Raw genomic sequence first — 17,413 nt, forward strand, 5'->3', positions numbered from 1 at the left:
GAGTTCAGTAACTCTTGGCCATTTCAAAGCACGGACCCTAAGTGAATGCCATCCTGTAAATTAAGTAAGATTATCTATCAGCAGTACCAACCTCGAGAGTCCGGTTGACGCAATTTAACGCAAAACAGCAGCTCAGACACTGAATCACAGCCTTAGTATTCAGACTGGGAGCGCATCCTGTCAGCTGTAATGCCATATGCAAGAAATGATAAGAATTTGTTTCAAAGAAGAACAGGAAATTGCAATTTTCAGAGCATGCTGTGAAGACTGGAAGGATCAGAGCGCTGTCAGAGGGTCTGTGCAGCATGCCGTATACAGGAGGAGCTGAGCTCTAAGATATGAAGCACAGATGGGAGATCCCAGGGTGGCTTGGGGTTGGCTAGACATCTCTGGAACCTTTTATATAAAATATTCACTCTTCCAAAGCTTTTCTCCCCTAAGCTGAGTTCACTGGCTGTCAAGCAAATTTTAATGCATTCCAAACCCAGAAAACTTTGTTTAAACCAATAAAGTCATTAAGTGCCAGCAATAAAGTCACCAGCCATGGAACAGAGGCAGCTAACAGGAGAGTTTTGGGGGCGTAACTGTGGGCTCTGTGCTATGAATCTATGAAATATCTTCACTTACAATACTGAAGCACTGTAAAGCAAAGGAATGAATAGTTAGGAACACAAGAGTGGCCAGAGTGGATCAGACCCACACTCCATCTAGCTCAGAGTCCTGACTCTGACCATGGACAGCACCAGCTGCTTCAGAGGAAGGTATAAGGAAGGCCCCTGCGACAATGTTGCCAAGTCTTGCAATTTTATTGTGAGTCTCACACTATCTGGAGTTTTTCTTAAAGCCCCAGCTCCTGGAGTCATTTTGAGAGAATCTCAAGATTCCTTTCTTTTTAATAAAGTAAGTTTCTAGCCCTTGTGGTTGTGAGGAAAAGCTTGAAAATGTGAAGGAACTGTGACCTAAAGCACAGAAGACAAATAAAACTAGCCAAAACCTATCATTTTAAAAAAAACCTCATGATTATGGGAGCCTGCCTGTGATTTTTGAGCTCTTTGCATTGGCAATGCTGTACTGAACTGACAGAAAGTTTTCTCCTAACCCCCATTGGTCCGAGATTGTCTTATGCCCTGAAATATGAGATGTATTATCTCTTCCAATACTCTTTTAGCATTAACTATTCTAAGTGGGTATTCTTGTTCTCCATAAACATGTCTAACCTCTTTGAGTTGAGGACATCATCAATCTTTACACTGTCCACAAAACAAACAGTAATACATTCTTCTTATCAAATAGATTTCATCACAGTGCAGCCACTTTAATTTTGACCAATGGATTTTTTTTTTAATCTAAATATTTTCCTTTAAGGGATGCTGTTAAAAGAAAATACTATTGTCAATCAACAGTATTATTTTTTCATAAAGTGCTTGTAACTGCTGGGTTCCTGAGAATAATATTGTATATTCTGTTTCACAGAAGGAATGCACAACAGTGCTGATCTCTAGTATAGTATGTGGGCTTGCATTTGAGAGTAATCACCACGTGTAACTGACGTACAGTCATAAAAGATGCAACTTGCAGAAAGATGTTACAGAAACCCAGGCCTCATATTTTATCTCATGCATGTCCGTTGGTTGTTTTTCATGCCATAGCTGTTCCCCGAGAACATGTAAATGACTCACACCAGATCGTGCTGATTTATGCCAATTTACTGATATGTAACATACACTATGAGGTGCTTATACAGAACCCATCACCTTGGTATTGGAGCACCTAAACCCATAGCGAGACCCAGGACTGAAACCCAGGTCCCTGAAGTCCACAGCCAATGCCTAGACCATTAGCCACAGTGCCACCTATGTTTGCACCACTATTTATATTATCTCTGAATATAGCACCTGATCCAAAGCCCATTTGAGTCAAAGGAAATCTTCCCATTTATTTCAGTGGGCTTTGGATCAGGCCCTCAGCCCTTTATGGCTTGTGGTATCTTTTTCTCCAATCGAATCAGAGCCAAGGTGGATGATTTATTCTTAGTGCAGAGGTAAGAAAGCACGGTCATAACAGAGATTAATCTAACACAAACAGACTGATTGGAACAGCATGTTTTTGAGTAGTAAGCATATGGGCTGAAAGATATCAAATTTCATTTCAAACGGGTACGTCTCTCATGTCTGCGCCACACAGCAATGGGCTCATTAAGAATTCCTGCAGCACACTTCGCATCTCAGGATTGAAATACCAATGCTTTCCATAGCAAAAAAATAGTCCTTTCTTTCTAGGGAATTGCTGCTCACCAAATGATGGGTTTCACAAAAGGATTCACATTTAAAGCAGTTCCTGTAGCTTCAAAGATTTTGACTGAAGTTGAAAGATGCAGTAGTTTTCAGAAAATAAATTCATAGCAGAATTCAGTACAGATAACTACAGCGCAATGATCTAGAGGCTTCTGAAACAAACCATCCCAACAGACACATTTCTACAGCAATGAGAAATTAACCCCAACTCTGCATTTTAATCAAGGATTTTAAAGCTCTTAAGCCTTAGTGGATACTGGGCTGATTAACCACTTCAAACAGAAGGGTAGACAGTAGATCTGACTTAACCAGTCAGCTGAGTTCACCATCTACATGGCTGAGATAATGAGTGTGATCTATATCGCAATGAAAGGCACATGTTAACGGCCGAGAGGAGGCACCTCAGCTAGATGAGTGAAAAGGGAACCTTTCCCCAGCTGCTCTTTGCATATTTTACACAGCGACCAAAAACCATCAGGAAAACAAAGAGTTATGGGAAAGTGAATCCTTTCAAAATGACAGCTCTGCCATCATCGGAGCATATCAGCAATCTCTGTCTCCAATGCAGTGTTCTGACATCACTGAAGTCTTTCAAATCTCACTGCTCACTTAGTTTCTGCTTGTCTTGCTATATTCCTAGTACTGGCTTGATACACCTGACAGGTTTCCTTCAAGTTTCTTTTCCCTCTTTGTCATCATTGTGTATTTTTTATTCTAATAATGCTTCCAGTCTACGTATGCCTGCTGCTGTTTCCTATTATTGCTGCAGAAGTACCTAACTGAGAAAACTGGCCCGCCTGATCACTTCACCTCCTTGTCTTTGGCTGTGACACTGTCAGGCGTGCTGTACACTAGAAATTAGGTCAGTATAAGTACCTCGCTCGGAGGAGGAGGGGGAATCCACTCCTGAGCGACACATTTAAACTGACCTAACCCCCAGTGTAGACAGTGCTAGGTCACCGGGAGAACTGTGTAGAAAAGCCCTGAGTACATTTTCCAGATCTGAAAAAGAGCTCTGTGTAAGCTCAAAAGCTTGTCTCTCTCACCTAAACAAGTTGACCTAATAAAAGATACTACCTCACTCAGCTTGTCTCTTTAATATCCTGGAACCAACACAGCTACTGTTAGAATATAGATATTTAGGCCTGCGGGTAAAGGCCTATGATTGTTTAAGTATATTTTTATACAGAAACAGGGTACAGAAACAAAGAATCAAAATCACAGGCCGCCTGTCTACAGGCCTTCTCTCACTGTGACAGTCTGAGGCCTTGTACTTCAGCTAAGCAACAGAGGCAGCCATAAACTGTGAAGCGTGTGGTCACATCCACACATACCAAACAAATTACATTAAAACAAGGCAATACCAGGCTGTTAAGAAGGCGATCCAGTCTAAGACCTCCAAATAAAGGAAGGACCCCAGAATGTTTAAAGAAAACGTTGTTTGAGAGCATTCCGTCTGGTTTTTAACACTTGTCAACAGCTGTGGTTGTAGAATCTACGCTTCATATTATTTGGTCATTATGGTACCCACTGTTCTGATCATTTCTGTCTGATTCTTTGATTGTTTCTGTCTGTCCCATAACTAATTGTAATCAGTTAAGGTGATGTGGTATGATTGGTTAGAGAATTATGTTACAATATTTTAGGACTGGTTAAAGAATTATCCTGTAATATTTTTATGAAAATATTTTTAAGAAAATGATTGGTTAAGATACACTATAAAAACTGAGGTCAAACAGGAAGTAAGGTGGGAAGAAGGAAAATTACTGGTGTGAAGAACTGGGATTCTTGCTTGATTATCCCCAATAAACTTATAATATCGCCTGCTGCTGGACTCTGGACTTCTGCTTCTGTCAGCAAACCAAGAACTGAGGGAGGGGGCCATAGCAGCTACAACAGTGCATACAAAGTGATTTGCTCAGCTCTATCCATAAGATGCTGATAAAAAGTGCCTTCCAACTGCATGAATTGAAGTGTGGGAGGAAGAGACACATTTTGCAAAATCCCTTACATTTCTTCCCTTGGAAGGGGCCACACTGCACCCACCCATCCTTCCACCTGAGAAGGTCAGGACAGAGGGTCCCATTAGGATTCTTCCCAACATAGTTCTGAAAGCTGCATGACAGAAATTAATTCATAGACTTTTAAGGCCAGAATGAACCCTTGTGATGATCTAATCTGAGTTCCTGTATAACACAAACCATAGGATTTCCCTGAATTAATTCCTACTTCAGTTGCTGAGGTTAAACTATACCATATCTTTTAGAAAAACATTTGATCTTGATTTAAGAAATTCTAGTGATGAAGAATCCACTACAACCTTTGGTAAGCTGATCCAATGGTTAATTGCCCTGACTGTGAAAAATTTGCACCTCCTTTCTAGTCTGAATTTGCTTAGATTCAATGTCCAGCCACTGGATCTTGTTTTACCTCTATCTGTTAGCGTGTAGAGTCCTCTATTATCATCTAGGGTTACTGGCCTTGTTGGGCAGGGAAGGGGGCAGGGGGACAGGGGACAGGGGTCGGGGGGAGCTGTAGACGTGATATATCTTGATTTTTGTAAGGCTTTTGACACAGTCCCACATGACATTTTCATAAGCAAACTAAAAAAATGTGATACAGATGAATTTACTATAAAGTGGGTGCATAACTGTTGAAAAATCTTACTCAAAGTGTAGTTATCAATGGTTTGCTATCAAACTGGGAGATTGTATGTAGTTACGCCCCTCAAGGGTCTATTCTAGGTTGGTATTATTCAATATTTTCATTAATTGCTTGTATAATGGAGTAGAGTGTGTGCTTATACAATCTGTGAATGACACCCAGCTGGGAGCAGTTGCAAGCACTTTGGAGGATAGGATTAGAATTCAAAACCACCTTGACAAATTGGAGAACTGGAGTGAAATCAACATGATGAAACTGAATGACAAGTGCTAAATATTACACTTAGGAAAGAAAAAAAATCAAATGCACAAAACCAAAATGGAGACTAGAGGATGAAGGGGTTATAGTGGGTCACAAATTGAAGATGAGTCAACAATGTGATGCAGTTACAGAAATGGCTAATATCATGCCGGGGTGTTTTAATAGGAGTGTTGTATGCAAGACACTATGGTAAGTAATTGTTCCTCTGTACTCAGCACTGGTGAGGCTTGAGCTGGAATACTGTGTTCAGTTTTGGGCTCCACACTTTAAGGAAAATGTGGATAAATTGGACAGAGCCCAGAGGAGAACAACACAAATGATCAAAGGTTTAGAAAATCTGACCTCTGAGGAAAGGCTTAAAAAAACTTGGCATGTTTAGTCTTGAGAAAAGAAGACTGAAGGGGGGACCTGATAACAGTCTGCTATATAGAGGGCAGAGAGCAATTGTTGTATGTATTCACTGAAGGTAGGACAAAAAGTAATGGGCTTAACCTGCATAAAGGGAGAATTAGGTTATATATTATGAAAAGCTGTCTAACTATAAGGATAGTTAAGCTCTGGAATAAGCTTCCAAGGGAAGTTGAGGAACCCCCATCACTGGAGGTTCTTAAAAACTGATTAGATGAAACACCTGCCTTGGATGGTCTAGATATATTTGATCCTGTCTCGGCACTGGGGCTGGATTAGATGACCTCTCAAGGTTCCTTCCAGCCCTACATTTCTAAGATTCTATTAAATTTCTGTTTCCCAGGTGGGGACTTAGATACTGTGCCCAAGTCACCCATTACACTTTTCCTCAATAAACTGAATAGATGAAGCTCTGTGAGGTCAGCACTGGAAGGGATGCTTTCTAATACTATATTCATTCTTGTGGTTCCTCTCTGAACCCTCTCCAATTTTCAATGTTCTTCTTGAGGTGTGGGCATCAGAACCGGACACAGTATTCCAGCAGCACTCGCACCTGTGCCAAATAAAGAGGCAATATAACCTCTCTACTCTTAATAGACAGTCCTGTTTATACATCATTTGGTTGTTGGATAGGTCAGTGGTTCCCAGCGTTTTTGAGTGAAAGTCCCCCAGTTAACAGTAAGTAAAACACGCACATCCCACTCCGACCCATCCCCTCACCAGCCATAAACACATATAACCCCTATAAATACATATAATGATAATAATAACACTAAATTACATTAATAATGATGATAATACATTACTCTTATCAGTTCCATGCACACTGCACCATCTTAGTGAGATTCCTGGGCTTGTAAGTCCTTCACAAGTGACGGGATATTTGGTGTTATATTAGTAACAGCAAGTCTGAAATCATTGTGCACATCAAGTTTGTTGTGTGCTTTTGTTTTGATTGCTACAAGTGCATTGTATGCAGTTTCTGACAGATATGTGGTTGGAAAGGGAAGAATGATTCTGGTGGTTGCATGCAAAGATTACTTATGGGCAACATTTGGTCCTTTAACGAGCCAAAATTTTTGGTATCCCTATTCCTGAAAGTACTGCTTACAGAGTGAATTTTCTTGGAGATCTAGGAGTTCATCTTCACAATTCAGGTATTCAACATCCTCTGTTTTTGCAAGGAACGGATCCAAAACCCATGCATCTCTAGAAAAACATACAACATCAGAAAATCATGATTGAAGCTCCTCTTTAAGTGCTTTTATGTGGTTAATAAACTCTCTGAGGAATGACAGCAATGGCTCGCCCTCACACTGTTTCGACAACAAGGAAAACTGAGTGCGGTCTCCTTTCTCAAGCTTGGCTGTTCAAAACTCCAGTTCCCGACTAAAAGCATCAATCGCCTCCTTGCACTGCAGTGTGTTAGCGCCAGCCCCTTGTAGCCGTTGATTTGTTGCATTGAAAAGACTAAAAATGTCTGCCAGATTAGCAGTTTTAATTAGAAAAATTGTAATTAGAAAATTAGATTTAATTAGAAAATCTTCACTTAATTGAAGCAAAGCAGGGTTCTGTATTTGTAAGAACTCTTTGATTTTGTCTTTCAGTTCAACAAAGTGAACTAACACTTTTCCACGTGAAAGCCACCTAAACTCGGTATGCAGTAAGAGAGTTTGGTAACCTTCTTCTTCACACAATTCAGCAAAAAGTTGTTTGTTAGTTGATCGACTTTTTATGTAATTTATAATTTTAACAACTCTCATAAGTGTGCCATTAAGGTCTTCTGAGAGTTTTTTACCTGCCAGTTCTTGTTGATAAATCATGCAATGAAATATTACGCAGTTAGAAGCTTTTTCTTTCAAGCGATTATTGAAGCCTTTATTTCTACCCATCATAGAAGCTGTGCCATCAGAACAACATGCAACAAGATTATTGTATGGCAGGCTATGCGCTGTGAAGTAAGAGTCCACTTCTCTAAAAATGTCTTCACATCTTGTTGTAGTGGAAAGGTTTGCTGCCATTAAGATATCTTGCTTTAATTCTGTTTCATCAATATACTGTGCATAAACAAGCAGCACCGCCTCATCTACCACTGTAGTTGTCTCATCCTGCTGGATAGCAAAATGACATTTTCAATTCGAGTTTTTCCACAACTTTCTGCCATTTTGTTTATTCTGTCCTTGACTGTATTGTTCAATAGTGGTACGGCCTTTATTTTATCTGCAATCTGGGGTCCACAGATTGTCTGAACCATTTCAATACAAGCTGGTTTGATCAACAGTTCACCGATAGTATGTGTTTTTTTGTTTTGTTTTTGCAATTAAAAGTGAACACCGAAAAGAAGCTTTACTGACCCTCTGTGCATCGCTCCCCACTTCTGCAAAAGCTTCCTGTATATTAATTGGCTTGTTTGCAATGCATTTTCCCTCTTTCTTAAGAAGTAGTCACGGTCTTTATTTGTAGTTTTGGGGTGTTTTGTTTCCTGGTGTCTTTTTAATTTGTTTGGCTTCATGCTGTCCTTTGCAAGCGTTTCACTGCATATGACGCATTGAGGCCATGTTTTGTCAGTAAGTCCTTCCATAAATCCTAACTCTAGAGAGCTGTCAAAGTATAAAGATGACTTCTTTCTTCCCTTTGTTGGCAGAGGTTCATTTGCAGGATGCTTTGTAGCCATGCTGAAGTTTTTAATTGAAGCAGCACTGGCGGGCTGGCTGGGGTGCTCCAGGCCCTCACCGACACTAGCTGAGCTCCTGCTGGCCTGGGCCTGGGGGTGCTGCTCCTCCAATCTGTCCAGCACGAACCCTGGGGCTGCTGCTCCCTGGCGGGGCTGCTCCTCAGCTCCAGCTGGAACGGAGCTTGGGGGGGAGCTGCTGTGCCCAGCAGGCGTGCAGCTCAGGGGGTTGCTTCTCTTCTCCCATGGGCGCAAGGTTCAGGGGAAGGGGAGCTGCTTCACCCAGGAAGCGCAGGGCTCCGGGAGCGCTCTGGCGCGAGGGGCTTGGACTGCTGCTCCCTGGGGGGGGATTCTCCCTGGGGGGGCTGCTCCTTCGCTCCAGTGGCACGGCGCTCAGAGCTGTGGCTCCCTGAGAGGGCTGCTTCTCTGCTGCAGCTGGGCGCCAGGCAGGTATGGAGCTTGTGGAGGCTGTTGCACTGGGCCAGCACAGAGCTTGGAGCGGCTCGACCAGACCTCAATATTACAGGAGTCTCATGGACCCCCTGTAATCTTTGGCGTCCCCCCAAGGGGGTTGCGGACCCCAGGTTGGGAACCACTGGGATGGGTGATATGGTGATCCAATCCACCATATCATGGAAAGCTGTGATAGCTGCCAGGTGCGCCTTGATGGAGCTTGTAGAGAGCCCCACTTTTTTAAGTTCTAATATGTAATCCAATACCCTCGGTAAAGGAGAAGATATTGGTAAAATTTGTTTGCTCTGACACCATGAGCTGAATCTTTTCCATTTATGAGTACACGTCTTCCTTGTATTTCGTCTACGGCTGTTTAATAAGATGTCTTTTACTTCCTCTGAGCAGGTTGTTCTGTTTTCTCTGAGCCATGAAGCAGCCAGGCCGTGAGGTGCAGTATCATCAAGTTGGGATGGTGGCCATGTCCCACGTCTTGGGGGAGGAGATGAGGTATCAGAGGAAGATTTTGAGGTGGGCATACTGACATCTGTGAGAGTTATGGAAACCAAGTTTGTCGGGCCACATAGGTGCTGTTAGGATGACTCTGGATTTGTCCTTCCTGATCTTCTGTATGACACAGGCTAGGAGCAGGATTGGAGGAAAACTGTACATTAAGGGTGTGTCCCATTTGATGAGGAGAGCATTGCCTAAGGAGCGGGGTCCCAGCCCTACTCTGGAGCAAAACTGGGGGCACCTGGTGTTCAGTGCTGTTGCAAAGAGATCTATGGTAGGGAATCCCCACTATTTGAATATCATATGTAGAACTTCAGGGTCCATTTCCCATTCGTGGTTCTGTGAGAAGTCTCTGCTTAGTGCATCTCCTGTGGTGTTTTGACATTCTAGAAGGTAGGGTGCTGATATGTCAATGTTGTGACATGCACCAATTCCAGAGCAGCATTGCCTCCATGCAAAGGGAGTGTGATCACACCCCCCTGGTGGCTTATGTAGAACATGCACACCACATTTTCTGTCAGGATTCTAATCGATTTGTCCTTGATTAGGGGTAGAAAGTGACTGCATGTGTTGCAGACTGCTCTTAGCTCTAGCGAGTTTATATGCAGATTGGACTCTGATTTGGACCGTCTGTCTTGGTCCGTGTTGTTGAGTAGGTGCACTTCCCAGCCTATTAGGGAGGTGACTGTCATTGTTGGAGCCCTTTGTAGAAAGGGAACTCCTGTACCAATGCGCTTTGGTTGTGTCCACCATTTTAGAGAATCCTTTGCCTTGTTTGGCATCGTGAGGCATCTATTCAGACTGTGCCTCTGTGGTATGTAGACTGTTCAAAGCCACATCTGCGGGCATCTCCTGTGTAGTCTGGTGTGCTTGACTACAGATGTTGTTGCTGACACGTGTCCTAGCAGTTGTAGGCACGTTCAGCTGATGTTTGTGGACTGTCTGTAACTGTCAATATTAAGTTGGCAAGCGTGGTGAAGTGATGTTGAGGTAAGAAGGCTGTAGCTTTTAGGCAGCTGAGACAAGGCCCAATGAATTCCAGTTTCTGGACTGGAATCAGTATTGACTTTTGTTTGTTTATTTATAACCCTAGGTTCATGAAGAGGGTTATTGTGCTTTGAGTGGCTTCTATAGCTTTGTGTTGTGTTAATGCCCTTATTAGACAGCCATCCAGATTTGAGAATATCATGATTCCGTGTCTACCTAGATGTGCTGCCACCACTCCTAAGACTTTGGAGAAAACCCTTGGGGCAGTCGATAGTCCGAAGGGAAGAACTTTGTATTGGAAGTGCTGTTCTCCTAAGGTGAACCTTAGGAATTTCCTGTATGATGGATGTGTCCTGGAGGTCAAGAGCAGAGAGCCAATCCCCCCTTTCTAGCACTGGGATTATAGTTGCTAATGTCACCATTTTGAAACATTGGGTTTTGACAAATTTGTTGAGTTTTCTTAGCCTCCATCCACCCACCTTTTTCTGTGTTAGAAAACTGTGAGAATAAAACCATTTCCTTCTGTACTGTGTTCGTACTGGTTCTACTGCACCTAGATGTATAAGGTGGTTAACATCCTGTTGCAGCAGGTATTCATGAGAGGACTCCCTGAAGAGGAATGGGGAGGGAGGGTGGGTAGGTAGGATGGAGATAAAAGGGATGGAATAACCAGTCTCGATAATTTCCAAAACCCATTTGTCTGCTGTGATGGTCTGCCAGACTTGGAAGAAGGTGACAATCGATCTCTGAATGGTCGGGAGTGGATCTGTGTTTCCAAGGTTAGAATCTTTGGCTGTCTCTTGCTCTTGACCACACCCTCAAAATTTCTGTTTTGGGGTAGATTGTTGAGATGTCAAAGGTTGGTTTGGGGTTTGTCATCGTTTGGTTTGTCTCTGTTTATGACATTCGCAATATTGCCTGCATGGCTATGCATAAGGCAGCCAGAATCTCTGTGTATAATACTTGCCCTGTTTTTTCTTATTTGCAGGTGTATAGATGCCCAACGACTTTAACATTGCCCTTGAATCCTTCAGAGTATGAAGGAACTCCTCAGTTTTGACCGCAAATAGTTTTGGGCCTTCAAAAGGCAGGTCCTCAACCATCAACTGCACGTCTCTGGGGAACCCTGAAAGATGGAGCCATGATGAAATAAAAATCACATGACTATTGATGTAGCAATAGAGCATACTGCAGTGTCTGCAAAGTCGAGTGAGGCCTACAGAGCTGTCCTAGCAATGAGGTGACCTGAAGTGATGTTGGGCGTAAATTGTTCTTTTTTGTCATCTGGCAACCGATCAATAAATTCTGACATTTTATAAAAAATTGTATGTGTATATTTTGATAGAAGGGCTTCGTAATTTGCTATCCAAAATTGTAATGTTGCAGAGGAGTATGTTTTGCAACCGAAGAGATCTAGCCTCTTTCAGTCTTTGTCATATGGGGTTGTCCTGTTATGGTGTTGCTTTCCCCCCTGTTTTACTGCATCCACCACTAAAGAGTTTGGTGTTGGGTGCATAAACAAGGATTCCATTCCTTCAGATGGGATGTAGTATTTTTTATCCGACTTTTTGCATGATGGCAGTGCTGTTGCTGGTGTCTGCCAGATGGTGTTGGCAGGATCCATGATGGCATCATTAATTGGCAGTTCTATCTTTGCTGAGGTAGATGTTTGGAATATGTCCAGCAATTTATGCTGAGACTTGGGTACTTCTTCCAAGGATATGTCCAGGGACTCCCTTTAAAAGAAATTGTTTGAAATCATCCCCTGGGTTAGGTGGTGGGGGCATTATTGTTTCATCCAGATATGAGGATGATAGGTTTGCCGGTGGTGAAGCTTCCTGATCAGAAGCTTCTTCAGTCTCCTCAATTGCCTCTTCTTGAGGTTCTGAGGGTCCTGATATGGGTGATGGTGAAGATCGTGGCACTCTCAATCTTGTTGGGCTGGGGGGCTTCAATGCTGTGCCCTGTACACTGCCCATGAGTCCCAGTAGAGCGATTGTGTGGGAATGGCATGGGAGGCAGTGCTCAAGGATGCCATACCAGCTTGGTGCTTCTGAGCTTGAGTGGTAGCTTGACTGGTGGGATGGTCCTGGTGTGGATGAGTGTGCAGGGGAAGAATGATGGGGTGAATATATTTGCCCTTCATCTTCTTCCTCATCACTGCTGGAGAGGTGGGGAGGCAGACCTGACTGGAGTGATCAGGTGGCTCAGGACTAAGCGGGTTGGAATAACGTTGGTACCAAAGAGTGAGGATTCTGGAGTGGATGAGACCAGTAGGTCTCTCTATCTCAGGAATTGCTGCGATACCGGAAGGGATGGTGCTGATGTCGGCATAACTGGCGGTACTGATGTGAGTTGCAGTTGCCAGTACCGAGGATCTTGTGCTATGCACCATAGGCACCCCAGGTGGTGCACTAACTGCAGCAATGTTGAGCTGCTCTGTGCTGAATGTCTCTTCGGCTCCATGGGTACTGAGGCTGAGGGCTTTCCTTTGCCCTTTGAGCCTTGTCAGGGCTTGCCCACTTAGGCTCTTTTGCTCTCTGGGTAGCAGCGGACGGTCCTGGCATCTTGGAGTCTGACACACTCAATACCAACGTTACCAATGTGGTCTCAGCAGCTGAGGAGTGCTTTTTCTTAATAGACTCCCTGGGTGGCGAAGTCTGAGCCTGTTTTTTAGTCATTTTTTTGGGCAAGGGCTTTTAGTAGGAGCTTTTGTGACAGTACCTCTGTCAGAAACTGCCAATAACAATAGTTGGGAGGGAGGGAGGTCCTTGACTCAGGGTCTGAGGCTGGTCGCAGAGATTTCTCCATCATAAGGAATTTAAGTTGGAGATCTCTCGCCTTCCTTACTCTGGCCTTTAGATCACGGTAATGTGAGCACTTTTGTGGGATATGTGTCTCGCCAAGGCAGTGGACACACTGTGCGTGTCCATCTGAAATAGGTATTGTAAACCTGCATGTCAGGCAGCGCTTGAATCCCGGAAAACCAGGCATGCCAGAGATTTTTCTGTCCCAAACTGAGGGGGGGGGAAGGAAAAATTATACTAAGAGGTAAATGGAAAAAACTGAAACTTATTTACCTAATGGGATAATAATTAATTATTTTTAACAGAAAAAGTTAAGGTGAACAGGAAGGGTAGAAATAACTAACTATCTAACTGTTAACTAACTAATAACTATCCGACATCTAATATTAAGTGGAGCTAAGAGGCGCTGCTAAGTGCTCCAACTCAAGCCAAAAGCGGTAGAGAAGGAACTGGGGGACAGTTGGCAACACAGCGTTATGTAATCGCTGGAGGCGGTGTGAGACGACACAGCGCGTGTATGACCCAACCAGGCACTGCTGCCATAAATCTCCAATTAGAGGTGCAGGGCGCGCAGACGCCTAAAGTGGAGCGCCCACAGGGACACTCCTCGAAGAAGAACAGCTGTTGTTTGCTCAGGCCCAGCTTACCAAGCCATCCTGACCACTCCGTAGCACTGACCTGCCTTCAAAGTCCAGAGCTGATGGAAAGTTCTAGAGCAGCACTGAGTGCAGTACATTTCTGTGTCAACTCACCCTGCTCCAGCACAGATACCTTCAGCCTTTCGTGTTAGTGGAGCACTATCTAGAGCAAAACGAGACCAGTTAAATCTCCAGGGCCTGCGCTACACAGATTTTGTACCAATTTAACTGTTTTGGTTACCACGTTTTTTGTGGGTTTTTTTTACCAACATAGGTAAATTGGTACAACCCCTAGCGTGGACACAGTTATACCAGGATAATGGAGCCACATATGATTATAGCTTATTCTCGTGAATCGATGGAAATACGCTATCCCAGTACAGGCCCCTCTATGCTGCCTCCACACCAAGGGGTACTGCTTTAAATACACTGGTTTCAAATCCATATCGTCAAAGCAGTTCAAAACATGTATGTAGACAATCCCTCAGACAACCCTCAGTACCCTTTATGTAAGTCTGTTCTCCCTGCCCACCCGTGGGACGGGGGAAGGTGTGCCCCTGTAATACAGAAAAACCATAAGAGAGAAGGTTTTTGGCAGAAGAACACCACTGTTCTCCTGCTGGCAGCCTGATACAGAAAGTCATCTCTGAATGCTTGTCACAGCCACCTTTACCTCTAGAGCGTGACACCAGGAGATGCTAAGCTCTGGGATGTGTCAGTGTTGTTCTGTCAGTGAGGTGGAAAGCAAATCCAGCACAAAAAACACTTTCCAAGGATCCTGCATGGCACTAATGACAGTCCAGCCAAAATCCCATGGATCTCATTTATTCAAAAACACAACTAAAACAAAAAGCCATGTCTTTCTGGAGGGAATAAAAAATTATTTCTAGCCAAAAGGCAATGTCCTGAGTTGCAAATCGTGATGACAATACTGGAGACACATTTATTATCAGAGAATCAGAGAATATTAGAGTTGGAAGGTCATCTCAGGAGGTATCTAGTCCAACCCCCTGCTCAAAGCAGGACCAACCCCAACTAAATCATCCCAGCAAGTGCTTTGTCAAGCCACACCTTAAAAACCTCTAAGGATGGAGATTCCACCCCCTCCCTAGGTAACCCATTCCAGTGCTTCACCACCCTCTTAGTGAAAAAAAAATGCTAAAAAGAGGAGATGGCCCTCGGCCAATAAACCACATATATTAGCAACTCAGAAATATTGCACTTGTCCAGATAGATCACCAGTGACAACTCCAGAAACAAGATACAAGCACAGGAGAGACTAGGACCATTTCTGCTGGGGATGACTCAGCCCCCAGAAATGAAACTGACCCATTGCAAATGGGACCCTTCACTTTTGAACAAAGATCATGCTTTAGGTAGCAGGTCAATGTCTTCACTTGTAGCCTTGCAACACTGGTAAAGTCAGCGAGATAGAGGAAAGCAGTCTTGTGATGAAGGGGCTGTCCTAGAACTCAGAAGATCGGGGTTCCGGACCTGGCTCTGCCCTGTGTGACCTTCGGCAAATCTCTTAATCTCTCTGTTCCTTGGCTTCCCCCTCTGCTGTAAAATGGGGTGATGATAGTTCCTTTGTCTGTCTTGCCTATTCAGATTGTAAGCCCCTTGGGGCAGGGACTGTCTCTTACTATGTGTATGTACAGCACCTAGCTCAATGGGGCCTGGAGGCTACCATAATACAAATAAAAATAGTATGGATGTAAGTGAAGATGAAATTTTGCCCGCTGTACCAAGTGGAACAATCACCTAAAATAGTCTCAGAGGGTAGATTCTTCTCCAGTTTGTATCCCTCTCTGAGCTACGTGTGCGGCAGGCCTACTCCCTGGGGCAGAGAGGTTATAGCTCGGCCTCGTCCCCACCCTCTTTGGGACTGGGAGCGCACCTTGGTAGCTGTCCCAGCACTCGTCTGAGCATATGGACCGTGATCATGACAGGCTTTTGTGCGGGCAGTTCAAGGTGAGCAGTCTCCATACCCACTCCACTCCTGCCCACCTTTTTGCAAAGGCCAGTCCCCAACCGGCATTTAACATGTGAGCTGGGACTTGCTGAATTAAAGAGATTCTGTCAGGTCTGTTTGGGCCTCTATGCAAACCAACAGCAAGAGGAACGTTTCCATGGCTTTTCATAGACAGAGCTTAATTTTAAAGAAAAAATATTCCCCTGCAGCATTGGCACCACCCTTCTAGGGAAGGAGAACCAGAACGTGAAATGTACTAGCATCAGAGAAACTGACCGGTTGCTTTCATTGTCAGGGCTAAGGGAAGTGCAGGATTAAAACAAAGAGCAGAAGTAGCATAAAATAAAACTGTCAAATTCCTTCAGTTTTACTAACCCAAGATAGTATTAATAAGATAAGGGCTCCTTAAATTTAATATATGATTTTTAACTGACTTGTGTTCCTCAAACTGAAGCAAACCCCGTTTCCTCAGCAAAGAATGTGCACAGTGGATTCTAACTTTATCAGCCTGAATTACACAGCCACGTTATAGATACAGCTTACATTGACAAGGACATATTTAGCAAATGAAGTGGCAGGCTGCCACAGACGTGGTATTCGCAGCCAGGTCACCACACCAGTGAATTCTGTTTCATTTTCCAAAAGCTGCAGTGACTAACCCCACCATCTGTAATTTCCAGATAGTGTTTACCTTCAGCAGCAGCTGCTGCCCTTCCTTAAATTGTTTGTTTGTTTCAAAAGCTGAATGGAGAGTTGTGAATGCCTTCCTGTAGAATCAGTATTTTAAATTTAAAAACAAACAAATAAAAATAGTGAGAAAGGAGAGAAAAAATATCCAGGTAGAGAAGATGGGAGGGATCATTTGGCAGCTCCCGCAGGACTCAAACTGAGTCAGATCATCTCACCCACAGCATTGCTGTGCAGGGTCCCATCATGCAAAGTGCCCTCTTCCTGCAGCAAGGGAACACCCCCGTGGTATTGCTCTCCTTGTCCCAGCCCCTCTGCAGGGTTAGGGGTAAATGGATAGGGATTGTGTCGTTCCCCTCCACCCCCCCAGCTCTGTGGGGAAAAAAGCCAACTGGTTTGGGGCTGTGACTGGCTCTTCTGACTTCCTCTCCTGCTGAGGACAGCGGCATCAAGAGAAGGGCCTGTGCAGGAACTGTGGTAGCATGGCTATATTGAAGCCATGCTGCAACGAAAACAAGCAGAGGCACAGAGGGCTTCTGAGCCAGCGCAGAGGGGCCCCCAAGGGGCCTGCGGGCTTCTGGGATTCACGCAGAATGGCCAGCAGTGCGACGAGCATGCCCCAGGCCTGAAGGAATGATCTCAGAAAAACTCAGTGTGGGGCTTCTGCTCCACCCAGGAGCTCCTTCCTGCAACTATTTCTATAGAAAGAGCTGATCTGGCCCGTGAGAATTCAATCCCAGGACTGAGGAGATGTTTGCTATTGTAAGGATTCAAATTAAAGCTGGAGTAGTGGCTGGCAGGGTGGAAGAAGATGTTTATATAGAGACTCTTCAGTGGCATCATCACCCCACCCAGATATTACAGGAAAGAGGCAGAGTACAAATCAATAGAATGTCAAAATACAGCATTAACAGGAAGGAGGCAAACCTAATCACCACGCCAGGCTGCTGATACAGACAGTGGGGTTATACAAAGATAACAGCATGGCACCCTCAGGGAACTGATTAGAGGGCGACACTTGTTGACAATGGCTTTGTTTTAAGCTGCTACCCTCTTGTAGA

At 44.0% G+C, this 17,413-nt stretch overlaps 1 protein-coding gene across 1 annotated transcript in view; it reads right to left on the bottom strand.

The window, feature by feature from the left end:
- DNAI1 (dynein axonemal intermediate chain 1) overlaps positions 1-17,413 on the bottom strand; it is a 245,842-nt gene that overhangs the window by 179,677 nt on the left and 48,752 nt on the right. The window lies entirely within an intron of this gene.

Source organism: Emydura macquarii, unplaced genomic scaffold, assembly GCF_026122565.2.
Source record: "Emydura macquarii macquarii isolate MOO-44397 ecotype Brisbane River unplaced genomic scaffold, CSIRO-AGI_Emac_v2 contig_3114, whole genome shotgun sequence".
NCBI lineage: Eukaryota > Metazoa > Chordata > Testudines > Chelidae > Emydura > Emydura macquarii.